Below are 15,393 nucleotides of genomic sequence, written 5' to 3' on the forward strand. Positions count from 1 at the left end.
TCCTAATGGTATCATTTAAGTTTTTCTCAGTTAACTGTACACACAGACATCAGGTCTAGAGCCTTGAGTAGATTTAGGTTACTTTAGGCAAGACAACTTCATGGATGATGCCATGTACAACACATTGCAGCATAACAGGCACAATGTCAGGATGTCCTACTATTGGTGATATTAAGTTTGATTACCTGGTTAAAGTGGTGACAGTCATATCTCTCCACAACAAAGGTATATATTCCCTGCAGAGTTCAGCAGTTAATCTGGGGTCAGGGGGTGATACTTTGCCATCTTGTCCTTTCTCAGCTAATGATTTCAGGATCCATTGAATTGCGTACTGCATCGCAGGTTATAAAATAGCAATATTCTATCATTCCTTTCACATTTATCAGTTTGTATTTTTTCTGTAGAGAAAAGCACCCCTTCTTTTACTTAAATTTGCTATGGAGTCATACATTTATTTTTAATGTTATAATCAGTTACAGTGATTACTATCTCTGATGCTTAAATTGTCCCAAATTTTGCCAGTTGGAACCCATTCAAGTTGGCTCCTCTGTGCTTTTGACATTATCCCTTTAGTCTTCGAATGTTCCTTTGCTTTCTGGCACAACAAGGTATCTAATATTAACCTTGTACTTTTCTGTCCCAGACATAGATTAGCCATTTCTATAAGCTGTTGTTACCTTAGGTGGGGACTGGCATTTAGAAACCAGGATATGTTGTCGGGGTATTTATTGATGGTGGTTTATTATTCCTTCTGTCTTCTTGTAGTGGAAAGAGCTAGGAGAAACATATATATATATATATATATATATATATATATATATATATATATATTCACACACATATATAATCTGTATAATCATAAGTTTATATTGATATCTGCAATTCAAATTTAACATTACACTGTCTTATTTTACTTTATGTTTGCCTTTTTTCCCCTTAAAGTGCATATCTTTATTTCTAATAACAGATTATATATCTATATCTATCTGTATAATATAACAGTTAATACATAATGTATAAACATAATAGATTATATATAATTATTATATATATTACAATACAAATAAAATAACAGAATTATAACACTGACATCACTATGATAAAAAAAAACCTACTGAGTAAATTTTAAGATTTCTTTGTAGTTCTTTTTGTTTTTAGAGCATATGCCACTAAGGATACATAGTCAGAGAAGTATATTCAAAGTTACATGATCTAATGATTGTGGTTATGCTATCATTTTGTTATAGAGTATCCAGTTGTGTTCAGTTGTTTCATCTGCCTTTTTTAGGAGCAAAGGAACCCTTCCTAGAAGCTCTGGGGGCCCCTTCCTGAGTCTCATTGGCAATGAAATGAGGTTTTCAAGATTGTCTTTGACTAATAAGTGTTTATTTCTGAGTGACATGGAGGAAAGATGGAAATGAGGACAAAATCTGGGCTTTTTACAAGGAAGAGAGGGAAGGGCTATTTGACTGGCACCATCACTGTCTGTTACACTTATTATTATAACAATTGTTACACATTTCTAGTGTAACATTACACTAAATACATGCACATGTGCCACTCTCTACCTTTTACATTAATGTTTAAAAAATGCAAATCCCTGGTGTTGGCATGGCTGTGGTGATGATGATATTTTCATATGTTACCGATGAACGTGTAAATGGCAACTATCATTGCGAAAATCAGTTTGACAAGATGTAAAGAACCATACTTATATAGTTTGGTTTAAAAAATTTAACTCCTTTGAACTTGTCATGTGGAAATAACCCAAATAATTCAAACAACTTAAATGTCTGTATAGTGAAATGGTTAATTAAATCATAATGTAGTTGCTTAATGGAGGTGTGGCTTCATCATAAATGATAATTATGAAAACCATGTGGTAACTGTGTAGTAGGAAAAGTGTTTATAAAGCTGAATGGGGGAAAAACCCAGAATGCAAGAGTATGCCTATGCAGTAATTGTAATTTTAAAAATTATGTCTTTATATGAGCAAAGGCTAGAAAAGAACCTGGTAAAAGGAAGTCAGTTTGATAGGGATGAATGGATGGTGGACTGTAGATAAATTCTTAATTCTATTTAGAATTTTGTTAGTGTTTTTCAACTAAAACAAAAACAAAGGCAACTGAGGGGAAAAATCCCTTCCATGTTCTGAAGTCAACCAGAGATTTAGCTGAGCTCTTAAGCAGATTTAAATCTTTTAAAGAAAATTTTGATTGTATCTGCAAGCACTTTCGTACCCTGCCTTGCCCCTTCAACTGGAAAAGTATGTCAGATTCCACAATTACCCTAACAGAATGTCAATTGTGCCAGTGGAATGTCTCATATCAAAAGCCGATGGAATTTGCTTCGTTCAGCCACACAGAGGAACTGCACCTTCAGTGCTGCCAGAAAGCTCAGTCTGGAATTGATTGCTTGAGTTCTCGCCCAGAGCACAGTTGAAGTGATTGCTTTTTGAGAAATTCTCGAAGGGATTTGCTGACCAGGTGCCTACTGGGCTGCCTGTGTCCCTGGCTAAAGCAGAACCTGAAGAAGGAAGATCCTGGGCTCATCAAGTGGAAGGGTGTTTGGGGAGGAGATCCATTCTGAGAAATGCAGTGCCAAGAGTTGAAATGGTGAGCTTGGAAAATATGATAAAGAGAAGGAGCTGGAAGGAACCATGTGGACATCCAAACTAAAAGGCCAGGTAATGGAAACATAAAACCCAGCTGAAAATGAGATTCTCAAAGCATGTATGTGAGGACATTTCTTTTATATCATCTGGCCAGAGCAGGGTTAGCCTCTCCAAAGTTCTAACTGTCTGGACCAGTAAAGAAGCCCATTCCTCACTTTTTCTGGGCTCTGTTCTTATGTGAATGCTTGCAAATTACACTGGCTTTGCTGATTTTAGAATTGCCTTCACTGAGTAGCAATTTAGTATTTTCCCCTTTGCTTTAATAAAGAATCTCTACAAGAAATAGCTGTAGGAAGACTGTTGTTTTATCTTCTGTAAAGCCACTTTGAAGGCATCATCTGTTGTTTTACTCAACATCTAAGTGATGATTTCTTCTTACAGCTATGTGATAAATGCTTTTGAGAATTCTTTTTAGAATGCAGTGCCAGGAAAACATTTCTCTCTTCTCAGGAACTGGTTAGTTTCCTTTTATCCTATGGCAAGAGCTTTGAAACTGTAGTTTTACTTCTCTTTTTGCCTTGAGTGCCAGGAAGCTCACAGCTAAATGAAATACTTGAACATAAGTTAAAACTTCTCTTGCAGTTGTTGTCAGGCATAATTATCTTCCTTCCTTGAAAATATTCTGGTTTTGACTCATAGATACAGAGAACAAGCCGGAGGTTGTCAGAGGGGAGGCGGGTGGGAAGTTGGTTGAAAACAGGTGAAAGGGACCAAGAGGTACAAACTTCCAGTTATAAATAAATAAGTCATGAGGATGTAATATAAAGCATAGGGAATATAGTCAATAACAGTGCAATAACTTTGTACGGTAACAGATGGTTATTAGACTTATTGTGCTGATCAGTTCGTGGTGTATATAAACGTCGAATCACTATGTTGTACACCTGAAACTAATACAATATTGTATGTCAACTATAATTCAATAAATTTTTTTTTTAAAATATGCTGTTCTTGTCATCCTTTTGTTGAAATATATTTATTTTTCACTAACCAATTTACTTTAGTGTTCTCCTCTGCATCACTTAAAAATTTAGAAGGGGAAAGAGATTATCTGTAAATAAATGTCCAGTGGGAAAGTGAAAGCAGCAATTTGTGATAGAAAGAATAGGGGTTTGGGTAGCACGCAGGACTGAGTTCAAATTCTTGCTTCTCTTCTTGTGAGCCTTATGAGCTTGGGCTTTGCTGACCTTGATTAACACTCAGTGTCTTCATTTACAAAGTGGATATAATAGGCCAGATAAAAATGTACAGTAAATTTACTGTGTGGATGCTAGCCTGGAAAAGAAAAGACCGAAGGGAGATACAAAGGTTGTCAGAAAATATAGGAAGAGCTTGCTACCTCAGGTAGTGAGCAGACTCTAGTTGAACAGATTTGAGGTTCCTGATGGAACCAACCCTGGATGGAACATTGTCCTAAGTGCCATAGAAAGTTCTGCGCAGTTCTTATTGATCTTATTATACCACCCTTACCCTCTGTAAGCTTGTTCTTACCAGCCAAACTGATCATATCACACCAGAGTCTGACCAGGCATCCCCCCCCACAACCCTTAGAAAGTAAGTTCATGACTATTTTTCATTTTTCAGTGTTGCCTTTATCTGATATCCTGCAGGCACTGTGGAACCCATGAAGACCCTAACCAGATACAGTCAGCTCTCCGTGTCAGAGAGTTCCACATCGTGGATTCAACCAACTGTGGATAGAAAATATTCAGAAAAAAAATTCCAGCAAGTTCTAAAAAGCAAAACTTGAATTTGCTGCAAGCCAGCACCTACTTAAATAGCATTTACATTGTATTAGGTGTTATAAGTAATCTAGAGATTAAAGTAGGCAGGAGTTTGTGCGTAGGTTATATGCAAATACTATGCCATTTTATATAAGGGACTTGAGCATCCTCTTTGGTATCTATGGGGGTCCTGCAACCAATCCCCTGCGGAAACCAAGGGATGATATACAGTCGACACTTGAACAACCGGGGTTCCACTTATGTGCGTATTTTTTTCACTGAGTATATCACAGTACCACACCATCTGCGGTTGGTTGAATCTGTGGATGTGGAACCGCAGATATTGAGGGGCCGACTGTAAAGTTATTTATGGATTTTTGCGTGGAGAGTCTGTGTCCCTAACCCCTGCATGGTTCAAGGGTCAGCTATATAAGGAACCCAGAGTTAGAGATAAGAGTTTCTCACTAAACTAACTTAGTAGGTCTATAAATAAATTGCTTTCTGATTAAAAGCATACCCAATTCACACTTTAGTATTCCTCCCAAACATTCTGTTTCAAAATTTGAGGGTAAATTTTGACCCCTCGTTTACTGAGGTCTACCATGTCAAATCAGTAACCAAAGACCTACCTAGTCCTCTTTGAAATGCTTTTACAGCCACCTCTTCTTTTCCATCTTAGTTCAGTGAAAAAAGGGAGACATTGGGACAACACACTTCTTGATTCAAACCTCAATTCTAATCCTTTCTAGCTAGATGACTGGGCAAGCTATTTAACCTCCATGAGCCTCTTCTAATTCATCTGTAAAATGGGCTTGCTAATAGGGTTGTTGTAAGGAATAAATAAAATAATGTATACAATTCACATAGCATCGGGCTAGATGCATAATAGTTGCTCAATAAATCTTGGTTCTCTTTCTTCTCCCTTACCTTCTCTAAGGGTTTCTCTGATGACATTAGTTAGAATGCTAATATCTGTCATCTGGCAATCAATTACAGATTGTCCTGAAGTATTCCATAGAAGCATTTTATTATTTTTAGCTTCTGGTAACTCTTCTCTCCAACTAAACTTTAAGCCCTATTCATTTAGTCATTTACCTAATACCCACTTATTTAAAAGTGACTAAGAACCAATCACTGACTGACACTTTAAATGGATATGGGAATTCTGTTCTTAAGGGGTGTACTTCCTGGTACCTGGCACATATGCTTATACATATTGAATGAATGACTGAATGAATACTTCAAGCATCACAATTTAATCCCGTGGCTCAAGGTAAAATGGATAGAAAGAGAGAAAGACTGGAAAGAAAGGAGGTCGATTCGGTGATTATCACAATAGGCCGTGTGAGATAAAACCAGTATTTGGGTAGGGAAGTGACAATAGAAAGGAAAATCCTGGGAGACAATTTAGGTAGGGGGTAAAGATTTTGGATAGAAGAGTGATTCTGGAGGTAAACTCATCAGGAATGATTTAATGACTGGCTATCAAGGAGTTAGAAGGGAAACAAAATCAGTGTTTTGAGTGTTAGTGTCCTTATGGTCTGTAGGTCCCATTAATTGGCATCAGGGATTACAAAGTGGAGGATGTCTAAAGGGAAAGATGAGTTAAGCCCTAAATGTGTTTGGTTTGAGGTGTTGGTGCGATTTTCAAGGAGAGATATAGAAGTATTAGTGAGAAATTTGGGACAATATCCCAACAGATAGGAACATAGGCAGAATTTTTCCTAGAAAGACAGTGTGGAGAAGAGAATTTTAGGTCGAGGTGGCAAATGTGCAAAAGCCTAGAGGTGAAAAGGGTCAGCACCCTTAAGCCTGTTACAAGTAGTGTGATAAGAGGAATGGGCGGTGAAGGGGGGAAAAACAGGAGCCACGATGGATCTGTAAGGCAGGGTCAGGTCATAAAGGACCATGTATGAAAGATAAAGGATTCTAGACTATGTCTTGTAGGTGATGGGAAGCCATTCAACATGTACGTGGCCGGATTATTAGATCAGGAAATACAGAATGGAAGAAACCTACAAGTTGTCCTTAAAGTAGATGACACAGGCCCCAAGACTGGAGTCAAAATGGTCCTTTTCCGGTGAGCCTAATCCTTGAAACTCTACCACCAAGACAAGTTTTTCCCTCTTATTAGGCTCAGTTAAGCTTTCTGCTCTGGATAAAAGGTAGCTTTTCTTCTTCTTCCTCTCCTCTTCTTCCTTCATCTGCTAACAGAGGAAGAGAAAGAAGATGAACTTCCTTGCTCTCCAACTTCTGCAAATTCCTACTGTGGATTCTGAAGGAGGTGAATCATTTTCAAAGTCATTTAGGGGAGAATCTATGGATTGTGTTGCCAGCAGAGTCAAGCCCTACATTGTTTTTGAGCATCTCTGGGGGATGTAGTGGAGGGTTTCTGCAGGAAGAGGCAGTCATTGATTTCTCTTCAGGCAAGAATTCTCTGGCACAAATTCTGGAGTTCCCATTTCCTAGGGCCACCCCCTCTTTGACTGTGGTCACACCTGATCTAATGATTCTGTAATGAGAAGCAGCATGACATTACCATCTTACATCTCTGACCTGACTGTGAATGTGCTACCAACAGAAAGGAAACTCGGGAAATCAAAACAGGAAGGCTTCTATTATCAGGCCAACGTGCCCACTATTGCTGTGCTACGAACACCTTATTGGCATTCCTATTCATGTCCAACCCCAGCGTAATTAATCACTGGTGCATTTGCTATCCCAGGCTACACAGATATGTCTTGAAGCCTTTTCAAGTTTCTTCCAAGCTTCTTGCCTTGGCATTTTCCCAAGCTGCTTCTTGAAGAACAGCAAGCTGGTATTTGGAGCATATGGCCATGGTCTGTTTGTGTGTTCATTAAATCAAGATACCAATGAAAAGAAAGCAGAAAGCTTTCTGTCCTTTAAATGAAATTGTCAACCCAGATATCTGCTGCCTTTCCCAGACCCTGGCCTGAAATGCCTGGCAAGCGGGGCTGTGTTATAATGACAAATTAATTCATAGCGGACTTTGATCGTGGCCTGAAAACTTTTTTGACATCAGTTTTTAGGAGTTGCACTTAGAAAATCAGAATTCACTTTAACGTCTCCAGTTCTTAACAACAGCAGGGACATCTTGCCATATCTGGAGTGTCAACCTCGGAGATGAGGATGGGAGGGGAAACTTCAGGGCTGTCACAGCTGTGTGTAAAAGGAAGGCAAGGCTGGGAGCTCTTCAGCTGCATGGTCAAAACCCACCGGAAGGGGGCTGTCTTGCCGACTCGAGGCCTGTGCACAAACAGTGCTGTAAGCTGCCTCTCTCTCCCTCATTTTCCGTTGCTCTCTCCTCCTGCCGTGTAACGTGTCAAAAGCAAATGAAAATTGAGAGGACTCGGCTGAAAATAGAATTGAATTCTGTTAGTCAGCCTAATAGTGGGGTTGCATTTGGAAATGCAGTGCAGTATAGCTAATGTTTACCACTGGACTACTCATGCCCCAGGCTCAAAATGCATAGCGATGCAAATTAAAACCCAGCAAATGGAGGAGCTGGAATCTCAAAGATAACCGTACCTAACGCGGGGCATGACACAACATCTGCTCTTTAATTAATCTTACGTAAAGACGGAAGCACTGCATTAAGATGCATAGTGTTTATTGCAACTGTTTTTTTTTGTGGTTAACATGCTCCTGGACGCCCTCATGTAATTGTTGCTGCTTTGTAACTCACACAAAGCCCAGCTGAACAACCCCCATCAGCCAGAAAGGAAAATATGGGCAGGAAGGGGACTGAGAAGAAAATATGATGATTTCAGAATATAAATCAGGCCAGGCACCAGTCACAACTTGCATTCGTTACTTATGGGGTTGGCCTGGGTGGTAGAAACTTAACCAGAATATTTCCTTTCAAAGTTGAGAAATCAACTTTGTGTGTGTGTGTGTGTCTGGATGCACACACACATATGTACATATTAATGTGAGTCATATTTTATAAAGAGCTTTTACATATAGTACAATGGTTAAAATTAGAGGCTTCAGGGCCAGACTGTCTGTTTGAATTGTTTCACTGTTTCCTAATCTGTACTATTGGGTAAGTCCCTTAATATCTCTGTGCCTCAGTTTCCTCATCTGTGTAAAAGGCCTAATATCAATTCCATCTTTAGAAGGTTCTGAGGATGACATTATCATCACGGTAATCACTATTTATAGTGCATTAACTGTGTACCAGGCAGAAGTGTATTACTTCATTTACATGAAATAGCTCATTAAATCTTCCCAATAACCCTATCTCATAGTTAATAAGCTAGTATGTGTAAGACTCTGAAAACAGTGATACATTTTAAAGTATGCAATAAATGTTAGTTGTGATAATTACCATGATTTTTTATGTCATCTATAATATATGTTATTACTGAGTCCTCACCACTACCCTGTGAGAATGGGTCCGTTGCTTTCCCCACTTTATAGATGTCAGTTGAAGCCGAAGTTCACTCAGGTACCCAAAGCTAAACATTTGGAGAGTGACAAAACAAGGATTCTAGCCCCAAATCACCTGACTTAAAATTCTGTGCTTTAATACCCTTCTTATTCTAAAACTGGGGTGATGGGAGATTGTCAAAATTGAAGGGGTGAAAAACAGAGGTGAGCAGTTCGAAACGCGTTGTAATAACGTGTTTGTTCAAATCCGTGTTACCAAATCAAGCATGCTCAGCTCTCTGAAGGAAAATGGAGGTTATCTCAGATGTCAAAACACTTCCCCATGAATATTACTATTTTGGACACTGGCCATTTTATAAATTTCAATATTCATTTTTGCTCCACCACTGTTTGGTATTCCTGTGGTATCTATTCACCAAGCACAAGGGTAATATTATGGAAATGAGGAGGCATCAAGATCTTAATTTTGCTCTGACATGGAATCTATTCCTATTTCACATACAGGTTGGCTGTTATTTTCTAGCAGATGCTTTAAGGTTGATCCATATAAAATTCACACACTGTTGAGAATTAGGCGGGGGGTGGGGGGCAGTGATGGTGGGTAAGGGGAAAAACAAGAGAAAAGGATGAAGGGGGAAGTGAGATGCTTATGTTTTGTTGACACTGAAATGGAATCTTTAAGTGTAAGTATTTCAGAGCTCTGGCAACGAAGTCTCCTGATTGCTGGGTGAGCTTCATTTAATGGTGTTATTTCCCCATGGATATTAAGAGTCTTCCTGAGATAAGCTAATCACAAACAAAGACAGCAATGCTTATTCCCGACCACCTTGTTCCCTCCATTGGAGGGGGCTCTCTCAAGCCCTTCTCTTAGGATGTGAAAACAGACCAGATGGGTGTGCTATCTCCATCTTTTGGCCTTTAGCAGAATCTTTGGAACAAAGCAGGGCAGCAGGGCTTCTTGAAGACTTGCTTGGAGGTAGAGAGAGAGAGAGAGGCTGGATGGAATCTCGAATAAAAATTATAGGTTCTGCTTTAAGCTGAATAAAAATAAGCTATCTGAAGAACATATAGAAGCGGCATGCATGCTGCCTCTGGATAGAATTCATTTTTATTTGTCTATCTACGGATAAAGGAGGAAGATAGATAAATGGAAAGGAAAGTGCCATTTCTGTAATGCTCACCCTGGCAGAGAGTGTGAAACAATATAAAACATAGCGGCTCTTCCAAAACGACGGCTTCAATTGAAGTTCATCCACCTCTCTCCCCATTCCTCGCCACCACCACCACAAAAAAAATATTCAGACCTAGCCTAGTCACTGTGGGGAAAAGGCAGCGATCTTTTGTACGTTGTTATAATTAACCAGGCCCGTTTCATCATCAGATTATAGAATGGGATGCAGTGTTAAAAAAAAGAACTAAAGGAAGAAACCAAGAGAAATGACCATTTTAATTGCATGTTTATTCTCTCTTCGCTTTCCCAAATTGGTTTCGTTTCCTCTGAGTGGGGTAAGTGCCAGGGTATTCATAGGAGCAGGGGGCCAGGGTGGATTCCACCATCTACCAGCATTTGAATTACCTCCGGACGGATTGGCGGCCTCTAAATTTATACCCTTGAAGGCACAGCAACAAGCCTTCATCTCCTATGGAAGAGACTTGAAAGCATGCCAGAACAGGACCTCCGTCCTGCCTTCTTAGAGTCCTGGCACGTAGAATCACACAAGAAAACAAAAGGCATTTGTGAGGAGCCGTCCAGGAAGAAAGATTAACAATATAAACTGAGGGGGGGAAAGAGAAAGAAAAGAAAAAGCCCTTTAAGATGGTTTTGTGCTTATTTTAATAGAACTTGCACAGTCCCTGAATATCCTCTAATCAAAACCAAATGCTTGTTGCCGTACAGCGCTCTTCCTTTGTTCGCTGGTAATGCCCACTCTGCTCTGATGGGGCTGGGGCCAGGGCCGCTGGCTTATCTCTCCCCCAGGAATAAACATCATCCTCAAGGTTAGAGCATGCGACCTGACTTGAAAAACCCCAGGAAAAACACCCGTTGGCAGCTGGACCTTGTGGTCCCGTCACCCCCAATGCCTGATGAAAAACTTGAAGATGTTTTCTTACGCCTTTTGATCCTGAAATATGTAAGGAACAGGAATAGCAAAAGGAACTCCCTGTTTTCCCCTCCATCTCTGTCTCTCGTTCACTCTGTCAGTCCATCTGTTCACCTCGATGGGGGGCTTTTCTCCTCCTTTCTTCCCTCTTCCCCCCTCATCCTTCCTCCATCCACCTCTGCTTCTCTGTCAGTCTCTGACTTACTTGCGAAAAGAAAAAATCGGTCAGCTTTCAGCTTGATTGGTTCATGTTGTCTGACCTTGACTTTATGTGGGCTGGAAGGATTTCAGTCTTGGTTTTATCAGAATTAGCTTTTATCTGCACAGAAGTACCAGAGGAAGTCACTCATCTCCTCGTCTTTCACCTTAGGCTGGCTGCTTTCTCCTCTAATTTCTATAACAACACGAAGAAAAGAAACAGGATGATTGTGATGGTTATGGAGATAGGACTTTTACTACAGGGCAGAGGGGATGAAGCCGTAATCGAGTCCTGGGCTCAGGATCAAGGTCTTTGGGTGACGCTGGGTGAGGTTATTAAGGGAATCAGGCAGCCTGTTTTGTTTTACCGCCAGACACTTCTTTTCAAAGGCTTGTGGGGTGTCCTGCAGGAGGGGAATGGGAAGGAAGAAGAGGACCCTGGAAACCCAGATACACAGGATCTGCACCTTTTCATGTCGCCCCAGCTCCGTGCACGCAAATTGACTTTGTAATATTGGCTGTGAAAATGAATACGCAGGACATCGCTCTGTGTTACTTTCCTGTGAAATTACTTTTCTGAATGAAAATATTGAATTCCTTTGAAAGCAAGTAGTATAATATCTCTGGAAATGAAAATCCTGTGGAAATCACAAAGGAAAGAAGACTGAAGGATATGAAAGCTTTATATCTCTAAATGTTAGTCAGTCCTGGATTTTTTTTTCCTTGACAACAATCATAACTGCTCTTTCTGATGTTGATACACTGGGAGTTGGAATCGCCTAGATGCTTCTATTACAGATTGAGGTTTTTATCTACAATAAACAGCTAATATCATTATCTTAATTTACTACAGCATTTGTATGCACTCAGCGCTTTTTGTAGTCTACTTGCCTAGTGAGTCTGACCTGTGGAATTTTCCTTGTCTCGAGGGGAACATATTGACTTACCGCCAGGCTTCTGGCTGTCACAGACAGAGCTTCTGCTGAACTGACAGATGAACAGGGCAGATCCCTGGGAGGAGGTAGAGGCGTGGACGACAGGCCTTCTCACAGTGTATCAGCTACCTGGTTGCTCACCATTATTCCTCAAATCGTCTTGAGAGGGACGGCCTCCAGCCTTCTTGTTATACTGACAGGCTCACCATCTATAGAGGGAATTTCCCACAAATAAAAGCACTCCCTCTAGAAACATGTTCCCCTTTCCATCTTCTCACTCATATCAGTTCTTTTAGGCTCGATTAGTTGAAGCACCTTTGATTTTTAGGTCCATTATGTTTGGTCACATGTATTCTTTTGTTTTTGTTTTTAAAGAGCAAGGTGTCAATTGTAAACCGAATAAGTTATAAAATGCCTCTCCTAAGTCCTCCCCAGATCAGTAGTCCAAAAAGTCAGGAAAGAGAGGAACAAACATTAAGGGGAGGATCTGGAAGACCAATCAAGATAAAGTGATTCCAAAGGAGTATTACCTTTCTGTAAAGGAAGTGGAGCCCTCTGCCCAGATGGAATTGCAGGCCTGCCTGATGCTGAGCTGGGCACACACGCAGATGAGCTTGTTGAGATGCTGTCAGCCATGTTTGCAGTACGAGGGGAGCCAAGAGGTACTAGGTGACTGAGCCAATATCTTGATTTCCAAAAGCTTTAGAAAACTTGAAGATGCTTCTGATTTTTAAATAGATTAAGTGAAAAATTTTGAGCAACTACAAAAGACCTAGAGGTTCCTGGGACTTAGCAGTAACCCCTAAGGATAAATTATTCCCTCACATCTTCATTTTGTGGATCAAATCTTGCCCATTTATAAAATCCTGTAGTCACAAGAGCAGGATATTTGAGCTGGGTGCTTTATAAAACCTTAAAGGGAAGATGAAAACCAGAGCTTGATGGTTTTCAATTTGGTGGATATGTAGTTGGTAGAGTGTCGCAGTGGCTGTCAGAAGGGAGGTCCCTGGAGAAACGGAGAAACTTCAGGTCATTGATCTGGCCCAGGCCAACGTCTTTTTATTGAGATAGGTGAAGACTTATTTGTTGAAGTGGCAGATGATATGGAGCCGGAAGGAATCATAAAGAACATGTCTTATATCAAAATTAGATGTCAAAAAACAAACTAGAGGGATGACATTTAACATAGAGAATGGAAAGTTTCCTACTTCAACATAAGTGTGGCTTCATGTGAAAATTAAACCTTTGCAAAGAAGACATGATTTGGGTAAATGCAGTCAATGTGAAAGCCTCCTGATTCTTCCGGCCCCACCCAAAATATTCCTGCAAGATGCTGAGGCAAGTCAATCTCTTCAAAGAGGTGGTCAAGCATTCCTTTGGCTCTCCCATACCTTCTAAGTCATGCTAAAAGAGCTCATAATTATACCCTATATTTATATATACTACTACATGATTTTATATATGCACATGTTCCAGCATATAATGGGTGCTCAACATATATTCATGGATTGAGGTTCTGAATCGTTTAAATTCTGTTGCTCCCTTGCGTGCTCCATGCTACCTTCATCATCTGCACTTCTGCCCGGGGACATACCTCATCTGTATCTCATTTTGCAGAAACCTTTCAGTGTCTTAGTGAAATGCTAGTGAGAATTAATATCTTGAGTCAAACTTCTGATATTAATTTTCTTATACCAGTCTTCTTTAAGTCATTTGGCAAGGTGAGGCTCGTCATCGATTAATGTTTCTCAAGCATACAAATATAATTCCAATGTCCCAAGTATTGGAGATCAAAAACTCAGGTGTACAGACACCCCTTGACATGACCAGTGGCTAAATTCCTTACAAAGGATGCCAGGCAAAACTGATATGCCCAAAGCAATTTTCCAGTAGAGTAACGGCACAGAAGAGATTTAGGATATTTCAGCCACTCTAGGGGGATACCACTATTTCTCTTTAATCCATAGTTACTTAAGCTGGACTCATTTAATAAGTATACAGGGTGAGAGGTGGTGTAAACAGAGAAAGAGTTGGAGGTGATAAATCAGCTTCCTTGTACTGCCACAGGTTTGATGGCGATGGGTCATATCATGTCTTAGGGTTTTTCCTTCTATGCTTAAATAAATTAAAAATTGTGAACAGTGAAGCGTGTGCCACGTTGCTCTGTGTAGCTGTGGAATCACAAGCAGTTAATGTGAGAAAGAAACCCACAGTGCAGAGAAGCACAAACACGGCACAAATGCATCTCACTTGACAGGCAATGGAGAATTGAACAGGGTAAAGGATGGATACTAGAACGTTGGCATTCACCAGAAATTACGGTCTCAGGTACTGCGGTGCCCGCCTACCATGGTATTTGCCACACGTTACATTGCATCACTATTATTTCACTAAAAGGCCTAAATAAAATTATGTATATATCAAATATGTAAAACACAAATGTATCTAGACCAAGAAGTGCCTGTGTAAGCTTTTATAAAAATAGTCGTAGATCCAAGAAATGTTTATTTTCATTTGTCCAGGTTTGAGATGTAACGTGAGCAGAGTATATGAGCATCATAGATTTTCAGTCTCAAATTAGAACATTCTTTTCTGGTGTCATCACAAACCAGCAGTGTGCATGGAATCCTAGTATTGACACTCAAGCTATTTCTCTTCAAGTTACTCTTAACTAAGTAGCAGCCAAGACATCCTTTGCCAGATCATGTGTCTTGAGTTAGTTTGGAAAACATGTACATTGAACATTTCCTTCCTCCCTCCCATCTTTGATAACTTCCTTCTTTCTTCCCCAGTGTGATAGGTGCTGTGAACCTGGTGGGAAAGAAGAGACATGTAGAGCAATTATCACAACACAGTATGGTCTGTGCCATCATCTTAAAGGTATGTATGGAATTTCAAGGGCACAAAGGTTTGGGGAGTGGGGTTTGTTCCCCGAGGGTTTCCTGAAACAGCTAGCCATTAGGTGGAGTCTTGAGGCTAGTTTGTTATTTCCAAGATTCAAGTGAAACATCAAGCTCTGGAAGGATTTTTTCAAATTTTCTAGTCTTTCTTTAAGATACAAGCAAAGAGCTAAAATTTACTTTTGTGGCTAAGTTGGCTCATTCTCTCTTGCTCTCTGTCAACTCTGCTTTTCATTAGAAATAAATTTGAAAAATCCAAAAGCGTGTTAATCTGGTTGCTAAAGCTCAATTATTGAAAAAGAACAAGTCAAGATCTTCTCGTAAGGAGTATTGAGCAAATAAATGGAAACAAAACTTCTTAATGGTGTGGTAGTGGTGGGTGGAGGGAATTCCTTTTTTTTTTTTTTTTTTTTTTTTTTCGTCCTGCAGAGAAGTAAGCAGGGGTGG

This window comes from Phocoena phocoena, chromosome 6, assembly GCF_963924675.1.
Source record: "Phocoena phocoena chromosome 6, mPhoPho1.1, whole genome shotgun sequence".
Taxonomy (NCBI): domain Eukaryota; kingdom Metazoa; phylum Chordata; class Mammalia; order Artiodactyla; family Phocoenidae; genus Phocoena; species Phocoena phocoena.